Raw genomic sequence first — 12421 nt, 5'->3', positions numbered from 1 at the left:
GATACCAATTTAAACATAAAAATAGCTTTAGCCTGATGTCAAAAGCAAAAGGGGCCCAATGTATGTGATAAAACGCTCTGCTTGCAGATAAAACTGTTGTCATACTAAAAATATCAGCAGTAACTGACACACAAAAATTCCTGTTTACAAACTCACAGGAAGAGCCAAATCATGAAAGATGCCACTCTTCACAAAGCAGCCAACAGTGCCCATCAGGAAACATTCAGCATGGGCAAGACAATCAGGAGAAGAGGAGAATATAAATATGTAATTACTGAAGTTAATAAAAATGTCATTAGAGCCTTTGAAATCAGAAAGAAATTATACTGCTAATTTTAAAAGGTTAAATCTTGAAATCATGATTCAGCTTTTGTTTTGTTTAGTCGCCTGAAGATATAATTTAACAAGACACTTATCTGCATGGTTACTGAACATACTGTCAGTATTTTGGACAATAATATCACTAGTATTTAATAACAAGGATGACGCTCCTTATGACATCTTCAAGTTTTAGAAAAATTTTAAAAGATCAATATGTGGCTACCAAACAGCGGAAAATCTTACTGCAGTTAAAATTTCAAGTGTCAAAAGTGATGTTGGATTTCAAACGGCCAACAGTAGTATCTTTAAATTATTTATATTAAAAATAACCCTGTTTTATAGTTATAAAACAGTAAAGCATAACAGGTAAGTGACACAGAAGCAGGAGTAACTGAAATCAAAGCAACATTGCCCAAATACATATCTTAACAGGATAAAACAAGAAAACATTAGGGTACTAAGGGAAATTTTTGCTTTACAATACACACGTGCTCCTATTTTTCTAAAACTTTCCCATCCTATACATGTACCATAAACATGATTAGAAGATGGAGGAAAGTTATAAAGTAATTTTTAAAAAATGATAGAGAGTGCAGTGTTGATCCCTTTTCACATGAACATTAGGGAGTATAATTTACTTCAGTAGCAGAAGGCTAGTAATCTAAATGTCCAATGCTAACAAGTGAACAGACAGTAAACAGTGCTACAGAAGTTTGCTGTGGCAGAAACTTTTCCTTAGTAAGATAGAAGCCCTAACCAGACAATGGCAGGAAAAAGCAGGTAACAAATAAAGCAGGAGACACAGTACCTATCAAAAAAAAAGGAGAATTTTTTTTCAAAATCAGATGACAACACACATGTTCATGGATGATCAGAATCAGGGAGGCAGTGAGACCAGACAAGCCATGGCAATGGCCAAGTATCTGAATGAACTCTTTACTGAGAAATTACCTAGTCTTTAAGATGACAATTTGTTTTTCTTCTCACCACAGCCTCCTTTACAGAAAAATTACCAAGTTCCACCACAGGAAGGAATCTCAAAGAATAAGTGATGTAGCCTCACAGGAAACCTAAACACATCCACCTACAAGCATTACCAATTACCATCAACTTACAAATTCAGAAAGAACTTAAGGTGTCAGAGAAAAAAACTGCTTACAAAAACTTACACTAAAATACATCACTGTTCTCCAAATTATTTGTAAGAAATAAATGAAGAAGCTTGAGAAATTATTGATATAACTCTGATCGGTTCCAACCAAGAGTAACTGGAAAGCATAAATTAAAACAAAATAACCAAACCTAAAAAAATGGGGAAAGTACTGACAACATAATGCCAAATTCCCATAATTTCTGTCATGATAAACCAAATTCCTCCATAATTGTTTGACATCCTCTGAGTTAAAGAAAAATCTGGGGTGTGTGTATGGGTATATATACACATATATGTACTAACATACACATATATGTTTACATATATATTAATATATGTGTAAATACAGGGAAATTTGACACATTTCCCAAAGCTTACTAAAACCAACCAGGATACAGTACACAATAGTACTGTAGCCTGAAAAATTACTTGAAGAATAATAAAGTCTTGAATTCTGGCTGCCTTCCAATGAGAAGAATGGTGTGGTTTTCCAGAAGTCAACAATGCATTCTACATTTATCACAGATTTGGAAAAGGCAGTAAACAAAAAAATTCGATTTTGTCTGATGATATAAATGTGTTCAGATTGGGAGAACTCCAAAATTTTAAGACTCACAAACTAACTTATTGAAACTAGAAAGATTATTAGACAATAGCAAGATATGAAATATAATTTAAACAAAAAGTAAAAAAATACTGGTAATGAAAAACAAGAAGATAAGCATCTCTGAACTACCAAGACCATCAGTGGAAAACTGTCTGCTAACTGCCCAAAGATCAATAAATCTTACACTTGGTATTCAAGAACCATCTAAAAGAAAAAAAAAAATCAAAGGGAATTCTTAAATACATATCAAAGACATACTACTTAAAACAGTAATGCAACAAAAGTACTACATACAATCACACATCACAAAGAACATCAATAGTAAGAGGACTGAAGTGCATGTACCACCATTAAATGCTTTAGTACTATGGCACAAAAAGAACTTATAAGTATAAAGAAATTGTAGAAGCTAAGATTTTTAACAATGAGATACAGAACTGAGAGCATTTTAGTTGAAATACAAAAAACCAAAATGAAAATACAAAAAATGTTAATTAGACTACTTTTTGCATATTTGCTAGACTGAAAAAATTAAATTGCAAGCAGACTCCATTATTTCATATAGCATCTAAGCCATTTGTCAACACTAACTCCTAGTCACGGAGATAAACAGTGTGATAATCTGTTTATTTACTAGAAAGAAAAAAAACAAACAAATCAACTTAAAATTATTTATCAGTCAAGTCATTAAACCACTACATGGAAAACACATCTTCGGAGTTTCAAATGCAGTTAAGATATAGAAAACATCTTGGTGCATTTTCTAATTAATTAACTTGGTCACACACAACAGGGAGGTGCACTGCTTTCACTGGCAGTGCAAAACCACACCGACTCTCAGCCTGAACAGCAATGCTCACACACCTTTGTGCAAGTCAGAGTACTGAAAACAACAGCAGAAGAAATACAGTCATTTCAGACTAAGTGACCGTGCTAGTGTCGGTCCCCTTGGTGGTGTTCCCTCTCTTTGTACTTTCCTCGAGAGGCATTAAACTCTACACTTGAAATTCTCTCTCAGTAGGACACCAGCATGTCAGTACACAACCTGATACTCAAGTTCCAGTCAGGCTTTATCCTGATTCTAGGAACTTAAGTTCACAGGAGGAACCAGCACACAGGCACATAGCCTGAGAAATCTCATTCCACACACATACAGTTTTCATATTTGATTAGGACAAGGACAAGCTTAAAGATTTCTCTACAGCTTCAACTACAGTTCAGGGAGCGAAGCCCACACCGCTTTCTCGGACCAGAGCGAGTGCTCCAGGGTGCTCTCTGTGCCAGTGGCAGGTAGGACGAGAGTGGAATAAAGGTCTTCTCTTTTTCCACCATGGGAGGGAAAGACCAGCCTGATGCAAAGTTGGTACTGGAGAGTTCAAGTGTGTCCCACGAGAAGCCCCTCAATCCAAGTCCATCTTCTTTATGCCCTTTGTAGGTGCATGCCCACAAGGAATCCAACCTACAGCTAAAATTTAACTTGAGGTGATGAAAGAAGGAAGAAAGGGGAACCAAGGGCAGAGTAACAGAATCACACTGGGTATTCCAGATCCTAGGAACAGAGTCTCTTTAAAAAGATAAAAGCTTCCCCCAACCTCCAATGAAGAAGTATGCCCCCAAAAAGGCAACTGACCAAAGATCAAAAATGAGGAGGCTCAAAGTGTATTGGTTGAGGAAATGCAAAGAAAATATGCAACATCCAGCACAAACTACACAAAGATCCATCAACATTTCAGTCATACTTCCAGATCTCCAACAGACCATTCACAGTGTTGGCCACTGAAATGGCTACAAAAATCTAGGCACCAAATTCAAAGTACATTTAAAGCTTAGAATAAAAATGATTCCCCAGTTGCTATTTTTATTTAAACAAATCCTAACATTTTTATTAAGTTGCAAATTATTGCAGAGACACGATCTCAGAATTCTTTTAAATAACTTAATTCTTTAAATTCTCTTGTGGTTCCCAAAGCAAAGAAATGCTTCAGTATGACAGTTAAAATATCAAGGCATAAATATGTATTGTTTTTACAACACTAATGTAATCTTTATAAATTAGATTATAACTTAGATTATAACTGTTTTGATGCTGCTCAGTCCTACTGTACATCCACTTTAAACAGCATGTTGGATGGCTGGACTCAGAGTGATCCAATGTCTAAAGGAAATGTATATCCAAGAAAGCAAAAATACATGTACAATTTAAGTAGAAACATACAGTGCTTACAAGAATCACTGTGATTTCATTTAATACAATTTGCAACAGCAGAAAATGAGAATTTGGGTTGATATTCTCAGAGGTAGGCTAGATCTGGCCTCACAAGAAGTATATGGACTTCATTAACAAGGGCTCAATTTTAAAATATTGAAACAGAACAATGCAAAAGTATCCTGTTGAACATGGGAAAATTACAAGGTAATTTCATCAAGGGACCTAATCAACTTTGGCTTTCTTCCTGTAGCTTGTGTGTGTCTGTTCTTCTCTCCTTTAAAGGGATACGGAGCCAAATGCTGCTTTAACTCTAGTGTAAACTGGAGACAGACAAAAATTTCCTGCAAAGAAGAAAAACAAAAACCTATCCCAAATGACAACAAATGTTTCTCAGCAACTGTTTTGTTAAAAACTGAATGAAGAGGGCAGAAGACACAAAGTCTGAGAAACAAGTCTGCTCAAAAACAAAAAGGAAAATTTCTGTATGTTTGAAATATGTTGTTTTTAATTCAGAAATCAACCTTCTTTCTAAAAATTACAATTAATTTTTCTCCAGAGAAGTTTTCATGTTTAAAACTTTTCAAAAACTGAATTTTAAATGCAGAATTAATCTGTAATACATGGTATTATGAAATGGTTTCCAGCATAAGGTTATGATCTGAACAACATATAGTCACTTGGGAGAGAATTTCCAAGGCACAAACAGTAGTGAAGCACCTAATTGCTGTTAGAAGTCACTGGGACTAGTAATCACAATGCTGTGTGTGCTTTTGAAAACATCCTAGTCTGAAAACAGAACTACCTTAGCAACAATACCTCATTCCCCGAAGTTATACATAACTACACAGCAGTGGCTTCTCCAGACAAATGCTCTAGTCATTTCCTAATTTCTAGGATGTAATGTAAACCCTTTATCTCTAGATTAAAAATTTATCTAAAGACAAAGTAATTTAAGGTATTAAATATTTACAAACATCAATAGCTAAGTTCCTGACTCACAGTAAACTTAACAGAGGTTTTGTTTGAATAAAAAGCACTGCATTGCAAGTGCTATTTATCTTTCAAAAAAGCTTTTGCTAAACCACTCAGGATGCTTTATTATTATTATTACTGCAAAATGTCTGTCCAAATGATCACACTCATTTTCTAATGCTGCTTCTACCATGCCTAAGAGACTTTGTCACATGAGGAACACCCAGAGGGTAATCTGATCAGGCAGAAGCAAAGTCTACAGGCAGACTTTGACAGGATATTCATTTCAGTACCCAGCAAGAAACTTTCCAATGCTACTCTGTTCACCTATAGATTCAAATTGCCCAAAACATGCCTCTGAAAGCTGTATATAAAGGGTCACACTTTTACCCATATTGTGAACTAAAACATACACACATCTCTCTAATCCCAGTATAGAAGAGCTCTACTAATTTTAGATCCACGTGGTGCAAAGTGTCATAGCTGTCAGATAGCTGGATACCTGAACCTCAGGCCAAACTAATTTCGTTTTCCAACACCATTAATCTATGATCCCCATTTAAGTGCTGATCTATATTTATATGCATTGCAGAACACGTCATTAAATCCTGTAATTTCACGTTAACTATGAAACTGAACAATCAAGATACGTTTAAAAGCAAACAAAAAGTTAAAAAAGGACATGTGGCTATAATCAAGTTCATGATTTTGGCCTATGCCACTGGAAAGCCCATCAGAGGCCTAATCCTCCTTGTCTTACAGAAATAGTTACACTAATTGTGTGATTGCAATGTGCAGAATTTAACCCTCAACATATTTGCCTAGAATCTTCATCCTTTCATAGGCAGCTATTGTCATCTTGTACAAAATCCAAAGAATTGATAGACTAACACTTGGCAGCAAAATTATGTACTCACCAGGTATCGTAAAATTAAAACTGGAAACATACTGACTTGCTTTTAATGCAGGTACAGTCAAATAGAAACACCCTAAAGGAGGGCTGATTTCAGCCAGGAATATGCCTTATCAAAGGCTGAGCTATTACTTGAGCCCAAGTCTTGGGAAGAGGCTTGCATGGGTGGGTTTCCAAAGCCAGTCTTTCCCCACAAAAGCATCAGAGTCTGCCTACACAGATCAACTTGTAAGATCTGGCTATTAACATGCCCTTCAGGATTTGACCAGCGGACTGAAGTGTCTTTGTAAGCATTGTTTCACCTGTTTGAAAGCTGGGTTGACTGGAAGCATTCAGTACATGAATATTTTCACCCACTACAGAAAATCAAGGCTTTGTTAAATTAAACGGCTTTAATGATGTTTTACAGGAAACATTTCAGGCATGCAGCAATAAGCTGCATTCATATTTGACCTTTACAAAACTTTATTCTTTTAACGCTGAACTTATAAAATACTTGCACTTAAAAGCATGTGAATAGGCCCATTTTTATTTTACGCACTTAATTCCAAGTACATGTTGAAATGGTGGAACAAATTCCTCAAATCAGGCATGTTCTAAATAGTGTAGAGGGGAAAAAATAATGCATAATCTGGTTTTCAAGCACAGTGTCACTAGAAATAGCCCAGCTAGATCACAGCTCACAACTGCAAACACCTCAACCAAAAATATAAACTGAGCCAAAACAAGCTTTTTAACACAATAATGACTGAAGATTTTCCTTTTTTCCCCCCTCTCAGTTTTCACTCTACGAAAAGAATTATGAAATATTCCTGTGAGCTCTATTTAAAGATGTTGCTGACTCAGTGGGAATTGGGAAGTACCAGAAAAGCAACGAAGCAGACCTTTCATCTCTGCCCCAATTCACCTACCAAAGATATTTGAACTGATAGCCAAATTCTGTCTGAGTCAACCCAACAAGTATCTATTAAAATCATGGAGAAGCAACTGTAGTTTATATATATCAAACTCCGCTTCAGAAACTGCCGCCCATATCTTGAGGCCTTTACGCAGACAAATCTCACTGAACTGGCCAGCATTCAAGTTCTTGTTATTTTACTCCAAGACCTCTTCAACTTTGCTCAAGTGAAGAGCTCATACAAGTCAAATCAGCAAGATCTGGTTCTTATTTAGGATGAAATGCACCCAGCAAGATATCCCATCTCCAAGCACTTTGAAAGTTAAAACTTTCTGCTTAAATAAAGAGGATGTTGAAACAGAGTAAGACTGCAGGTTTTATATTTTTATGTAGCCTAAGTTGTCCATTAATTTTGGTTGACTTCAGGCAGCACAAGAGCCATTATGCTTTCATCTCTAATTGAAGACATTTTCTGTTGGCTAAAATCCTTTCTTCCCAGGAGGCTAACCTGCTGTAGGAAATGTACTAGGAACATAGGAAACAGTGTCTTATTGCTGAAGATTTGCATGGTGGCAAAGAAAGGATTAGGTGACATGCAGCTGGATAATCCACACGTGCCCTCCACTAATCAGCAAAAAGGACTTTCCCATTTGAAAAAAAAAAAAAAGTGATCAGTTCCAAGGCTAGTTACTACCAGCACCTTAAAGAAGTCAGAGAACACCATCCACGGTGGAAATTCCTTGCAAAACTAACACATATCTGGCATCAGGTTTTGTTATGTCAAAGAAGGAAAAGAAATTAAAAGCACCTAATCAATCAGGATTTCCTTCTATGTTCACAGTCAGAAGCCCTGAAGCAGGAGATCCAAGTAGTTCACAGCTAAGAGCCCAAAGAGCAAGATTTCTGCTGACTGAAAATTCAGGTCACTAACTTTAAAGCATAAATGAGGAAATTTAGAAATTCACAGATTCTGAACCCAGGAGCACCTGTCAGGGCCCCTTCTGTCTTTTGCTCTAGGAAGCCACCTCTGGAGAAGAATATCTCTGGACCAAGTCTGATACTGAACACATGTAAGACCCTCCAAATTCCTAAAATACAGCAGCAGTTCATTTCTAGATGTACAAAAACCATTCTGTGAGAATGCTCCCTTCCTGAATTCAGCTCAAAGGAGCTGCCTGACAGGCATCTATTGTTTTTTATCTTAATTCAAAAACTGTACCCAAACAATGCCAGAACAGCTTTACTTGACACTACCATCAATCAATCATTAGAAAAAACTACATTGCTTCTGAGCCCTACACAGGCAATAAAATGCATCAGATGACCCGCTAGCTCTCGTCCATCTCCAGCGTCATTGTTCTCAGAATACAGAACCAGAGCTGTTTGCTGTCTTCAGCTGAATGTGTAGTATTACAGATCTTTTTAAAGCAAGAGAGCAATGCCAATAGTGAAACACAGTGTACCCAAGTTTAAAGAACCCAACCCAAGTTTTGCTATCCCCAGACCCAGACTTGCCCCTCCTTCCTACAGAGACAGGGGCTATGCAGTGAGCCCAAAGTACCCAAAGGAAGCCCTAATCAGGCACCTGATCCAAACAAAATATTCATGTGATACCTTTCCTAGCATTAACAACAATTTAGTGATGTCCCTGAACCGCAAGGTTGTGTTTTTCATGGGCAGTCACGTCAAGCTTAATTTCCTAACAGATCTGTTTCCTATAGATGTAGATATATAAATCTACAGCCTTAAAAGGTCTGCATGGCCAGATAACCCTATATATTTTAAACTTTTAGAGCTTACATGATTGTAAGAACATTATTGAATAACTGTAATGTATTCAACATTTAACTCAATGAATTAGCTCTTTTTCAGATACCACAAGCACACAGATATTAACAGATATGCCCATATCAATAACGATGTCAAGGGAGACAACTTAGTTACCTAATTGTTCAAAATGTTGCAGCAAAAAGAAGATTGTTGCAATTGCTATTCAAATAAATGTTTACTACCTCAACTGAAAAATATATTAAGAACTTTTATTGAAATTAACTAACCATTTCAGAGGGATGATATATATAAGTTCATTGCCAGTGTATTACTTCAGATTTATAGCAGAGGAAATCTAATGAAAATACTGCATTTACAGCTTAAAATGGTAATCTTCAAATATTTAATGCTCAAATAATGATGGTATGGAACAATGCATAGTTATGTCATTAGATAGAGGTGGCATTTAATGTTTTAACAATTAAATGTATATGAAATACTATTGGACATTTTCTTACTTATCAAGAGGGCTGCAGCTAACAATTTTATTAATTTTGTTCCCAGGCAATGGTGAGATAGTTATTCTTGCTGCTTTGTAAGTTAAGTTCTTTACAACCTCCTAGAGTCAAATATAGTTTGAGATAAAGTCAAACCTTTAGTTATAATAACAAATATTTGTACAATTTCTCATCTTCCTGTTCAGTCACAAACAAGATGTATAGTTTATCTGAAGCGTTTTACATATTTCGCTAGATGTTTTATTGCCACTCTCACAATAAAGGCTTTGGCTTTGAATGCTTCAAGGTGCTACCAATAAAGGAGCTTTTTTTTTTTTTCCCTGAATAAGTAGCTTGATTCAACAGGATTTCTAAATCATCTGAGATAACACGACTTCTTTTCTCCACCAAAATACTTCATAAATACTGTCAAATATTTACTACATGAATCAATGAAAAATAAATAAAACATTGACAACCAGCAACTGAGTGGACCAGGAATCAGAAAATAACACTCTCTTCTCCCATAGCAAACAGCACTTCTGTGCTATCTCAGATTTAGCAAACAGTTGCCTAATTATTTACTGTCATAAGATCAGCAGACAGAATTTCGAGACACACAAATATCCTGCTTTTAACTGTTAAAGCAACAAGGTACTTGGCATTGCAAGGTCTTCAAGATTGCAGCCTACTTTGGCTGCAGAAAAGGATGAAAAGTAAAATTTCACTTTTCTACGTCTGAAAAGGGCAGCTTTTATCTTCCTAAATCAACATCTTAATGATGCAGCATCACATGATCCCAAGACTTCCAAGACAGGCAATGAATTTTGTACAGCTGACTCTGCTAGTTACAGTACTCAACAGCTGGGGCATAGATAATCTGGCACCCTGATAATACCCTAAATGAGTATGAGAGTGTTCTGCAGACTGTAACACGGAAAAAAAAAAAGAAAAAGAAAAAAGAACTATCAGCATTAAAATTATAGATTGGAGCTCATCTTATAAAGTCAACATGATCTGCATTCAATTAAAAAAGTTACTAAAATAGGTGTTTACAAAAATGAGAAATTCAGAGAAATGGCACTCCCTCTTCAAAGCCTGTATTGTAGCAATTCTTTTCTGATTAGATCAGCTCCCATAGCAAGTCATCAGAACAACAATCGCTGTAGTGAAGTCATACTACTGGGACTCGAATGGGAAATCATGACTGGCTTGGAAACACATTTTAAAAAATAATGTGTTTTCCAGGTTTCCAATATATCCTAATTAAAACAAGTCCAAATCTTTACCTCTGCTCCAAATGGTTGAATAAAGTATACCTTGAATAGCAAAACACAGCACACCAATATACCAAATATGACACGGAAAACTAAGACAACAGAAACTAGATCCTTCCAAATAATTTCAGGATTTAGCTGTCACTGAAAATAGCGTGTGAATGGACTCAATATTACCACCATAACATTATATACTCAAATACTTTCAGAATGTGCTTATTTCTTACAGATATGTAAATTAGTTTTTGGAGTTTAACTAAAATCCTTTTGTTCCCCAACACTGAAAACTAAACCTTTCAGCCCTTTTCCTGATAAAGCTCCCTTGAAATAGGGGAAATGAGGCTTAATCTCTTTCCCAGGTTTTTAAGCAAGAAATCAAAGGTAATCCAAAGCATAATAGCAGTGCTTTGGGTTCGAACCAGAACAGAAAAACAAGTTTTCTCAGTGCTTATTTACAAAGTAAACAGTCCATTAGATCTAAAATTCTGCAAAAAATCAGTTCAGCTACATATAAACTGATGACCTAAGAAATAGGGGAGAATGGAATGAAGATGTGCTTTTGAAGATGAGGGTAATGAACAAATGGTAATTATTTCTCTCAACTAAAATGTCCTAATGCATTTCAGTACGGAAACAGTGCACATGCTCCATAGCTGCATTGACACAACGGGCAACAGACACAAAGGAGTCATTAGTCAATACTGTTAATGACACATGAAATTGCAAGTGACATCGGTATAAAGTAAACTCAGATCTGGCAAGTTGTCATAGTCAAAATAACCATGTGTAGAGGGTTTATTTTTCAAAATATTACCACTAGCAACCTGGAATAAGTAAAATCAGTTATCAGGATCTTCAAATCAAGCTGTCTTAAACTATGCCACTCCCATTCCCATCAGTGGAAATCATTTAACAAAAATCTTCAGAACTGACTGGAAACATACAGCTGAAAAAAAAATCAGACATGAAATCTAACCTACCTCATTCTCTAACATTACAATAGGACTCAGCACTGCAAATATCAGCATATGCTGTGACATGCTGTAAAGACTATTTCAGGGACGAAGATTCAGTCTAAACAGTTAACTCCATCCCTTTCGCACTTGAATTAAAATCAGTCCTGTAACACTTTTGATAAGCTTTTTCAGATTTAGTACTAGCAAATGTATTGAAAAACAGCAATGAATCATCCAAACCACTCCTTCCATTCTGATGCATTTAATAAATCAATGTAATTTACATTTCTAGCAAGATGAATTTAGCTATGCGTATCATTGTTACGATAAACGTGGTTTTATCCTTATTTTTCTGTATCTGATGAGAAAACGCAGGTGCTACAGGAACTAAGCTCATTCTTTGCTCGACTACCAAAAAAAAAGTAAATTAATAAAAATAAATAAATAAATAAATAAAAAGGTAAAAATAAACCGAAGCTTTAAATACGAATGCACATCGAGACGTAAACCACTGTGCCCGCACTGCACTTGAAAAACAGACTTTTAAACACACGAGAGAGCGTGTCACCCACTGGTGAGGTGACACGGTATTTCTATTTATCGCAGAAGCCGCCCACGTCCGCCGCCTCCAGATCAACCCAACTCGGGGCCACCAATGTCCCCACCTGGCCGCCAGCGCCAGAGCCTCCTGGGTCCGCAGCCGCCACACCCGGCGGGGCGAGCTGCCACCCGGGCGGCTGCGGTGGCACAAGGAGCGCTGCCCTACCTTTGTATCTCTCCAAGACATCTTCATAGGCTTGCAGGTACTCTTGCTCCTCGGCGTAGAAATACGCGCCGGGGGAGAGGTA

General features: G+C 36.5%; 1 protein-coding gene across 3 annotated transcripts in view; it reads right to left on the bottom strand.

Annotated features, from left to right (window-relative positions):
* DST (dystonin) overlaps window positions 1-12376 on the bottom strand; it is a 277490-nt gene extending 265114 nt beyond the window's left edge. For all 3 annotated transcript variants that reach the window (XM_029962798.1, XM_029962799.1, XM_029962797.1), the window contains exon 1: window positions 12340-12376. The gene's annotated coding sequence lies outside the window, so the exon portion shown is untranslated. The remainder of the gene's footprint in view (window positions 1-12339) is intronic.
* Window positions 12377-12421: the final 45 nt, after the last annotated feature.

Source organism: Manacus vitellinus, unplaced genomic scaffold, assembly GCF_001715985.3.
Source record: "Manacus vitellinus isolate BGI_N305 unplaced genomic scaffold, ASM171598v3 scaffold_4_pilon, whole genome shotgun sequence".
Lineage (NCBI taxonomy): Eukaryota > Metazoa > Chordata > Aves > Passeriformes > Pipridae > Manacus > Manacus vitellinus.
Note: the sequence above shows the minus strand (reverse complement) of the source record. Positions and strands in the feature narration are given on the sequence as shown.